Below are 2,500 nucleotides of genomic sequence, written 5' to 3'. Positions count from 1 at the left end.
GCCCGCGCGCCCAAAGATATCCCGCGCCCATTCTAAGAAAAAAAAAAAAAAAAAAAAAGGTCGCTTCTCGTTCTTTCTTAATTTTTTCATCACTTCCCCTTTTCTCCTTTCCTCGCTGTCGACGTCAGCCCCGTCATGCACCAAAGGTCGGCCAGATGGCATGCACGAACTGGCGAGGCAGGAGATTCGCACGGCTCTGGGTCAGTCTGGACGAGGGGGGCGGGGGAGGGGGTCCGTTTGCCTGGCATTTTGACGGCGGGCAAGCTGTGGGGGGAAGGGGGGGGAAGGGGGGTGATTTTGATGGGGGAAAAGGGGGAGAGGGAAGGGGAGGAGGGGGGAGGGGAAAGGGGGAAGAGGGAAGAGGGAAAGGGGAGGAGGGGAAGAAGGGAAAGGGAAGGGGAGGAGAGGAAGGAGGAATAAAAGGAGGCGAATAAAGGGGAATAGCATAAGGAGAGATAAAAGGAGGAATAGGGAGAGAAGACCAAAGGAGGAGAGGAGGAGAAGGAGGGGTGGAAAATGAAGAGGAATGAAGAGGGAGAGAGAAGAAAAAAGAAGTAAAGCAGAGCGGGAGAAAGAAGAGGAGAGACGGGAGAAGGTAAGATAGAAAAGAAGAATAAAGGAAAAAAAATAAAAAGGAAAAGAAGAAAAAAAGAAAGAAAGAAGGGAAAAGAAAAAGAGGAGGAAAAGGAAGAGAAGAAATATAAGAAGATAAAGGATAATGATATCAATAAAGAAAAAATAAAAAAAATAATGATGATAACGAAAATAATAAAGTTGATGATAATGATGATAACATTTTAATAGCAATAACGATCATAATAATAATGGTAAAGATGATAATGATGATAATGATAATAATTATAGTAATAGTAATAATAGTAATAATGATAATGACAATAATAGTAACAGCAGCAATAACAATGACATAAAATAACATTAAAAAAAACAAGATGTGAAGAAAGAGAGAAAAAGAAAAGACAAAACCCAAAACAAAACAAAAGATAGAAGAGAGAAAGAGAGGAGAAGGAAGGAAGGAAGGAGGAAAGATGGAGGAGAAAGGAGGAAAGAAGGGAAGAAGAAGGAAGAGGAATAAAGAGAGAGAGGAGAAGGAAGGAAGGAAGGAGGAAAGATGGAGGAGAAAGGAGGAAGAAGGGGAAGAAGAAGGAAGAGGAATAAAGAGAGAGAGGAGAAGAAGGAAGGAAGGAGGAGGAAGGAAGGAAGGAGGAGGGAGGGAGGAAAAATGAGAGGAAGGAGAAAGGAAGAAAAATGAGGGAGAGAACGAGGAAAGAGAGGAGAAAGGGGAAGGAGAAAGATGGAAGGAAGAGGGAGGGAAATAAAAGGGGTGGGGAGAGAGCAAGGAGAAAGGAAGGAAGAAGGAGGAGGGAAGGGAAAATCAAAATTCCAGAGGAAAGAAGGAAGGAAGGAAGGAAGAAAGAAGAAAGAAAGAAAGGAAAGAAAGAAAGAAGGAAGGAAGGAGGAAAGAAAGAAAGAAAGAAGGAAGGAAGGAAGGAAGGAGGAAAGAAAGAAAGAAAGAAAGAAGGAAGGAAGGAGGAAAGAAAGAAGGAAGGAAAGAAAGGAAGGAGGAAGGAAGGAAGGAAGAAAGAGAAGAAGAAAGGAAGAAAGAAGGAAGAAGGAAGAAAGAAGAAGGAAAAAGAAGAGAAGAAAGAAGGAAGGAAGGAAGAAAAGAAGAAAGAAAGAAAGAAGGAAGGAAGAAAGAAGGAAGGAAAGAAAGGAAAGGAGGAAGGAAGGAGGAAAGAAAGAACGAAGGAAGGGAGGAAGGAAGGAGGAAGGAGGGAGGCATCGCACCCGTTCCTCCTCCAGATGTTAATTCCATTATTTACGTCTCATTTGGGGAAGAGGAGGAGGAGGAAGGCTTCTCGGCTCTTTTACGAGGCACGAGGGGAAGGGAGGGGAGGGGGAGGGGAAAGGGAGGGGGGAAGGGAGAGGGGGAAGGGAGGGAGTGTGAGGGGAGAGGGGGAAGGGAGGGAAAGGGAGGGGAGGGGAGGGAGAGGGAGGGGAAAGGGAAGGGAGGGGATAGGGGAGAGGGAAGGGAGGGAAAGGGAGAGGGGAGGGAGAGGGAGGGGAGAGGGGGAAGGGAGGGGATAGGAGGAGAGGGGAAGGGAAAGGGAAGGGAAAGGGGAAGGGAGAGGGGAGGGAGAGGGGAGTGTGAGGGGAAAGGGTGGGGATGTGAGGAGATGGGAGCGGAGGAGGGAGGAGAGGGAGGGAAGTCGACGAGATTTATGACGGAGAGAAAACATGAAAGAGAAGGCAAGGGGAAGGAGAGAGAGAGAGAGGGAGATAGATAGATAGATAGATAGATAGATAGATAGAGAGAGAGAGAGAGAGAGGGAGAGAGAGAAAGAGAGAGAGAGAGTGGGGGAAAGAGAGAGAGAGAGAGAGAGGAGAGAGAGAGAGAGAGAGAGAGAGAGAGAAGAAGAGAGAGAGAGAGAGAGAGAAAGATAGGTAAATAAATATATTTTTTTTCAGCACATGATTTTCC

This window comes from Penaeus monodon, chromosome 40 (assembly GCF_015228065.2).
Source record: "Penaeus monodon isolate SGIC_2016 chromosome 40, NSTDA_Pmon_1, whole genome shotgun sequence".
In the NCBI taxonomy this organism is placed as follows: domain Eukaryota; kingdom Metazoa; phylum Arthropoda; class Malacostraca; order Decapoda; family Penaeidae; genus Penaeus; species Penaeus monodon.
Note: the sequence above shows the minus strand (reverse complement) of the source record.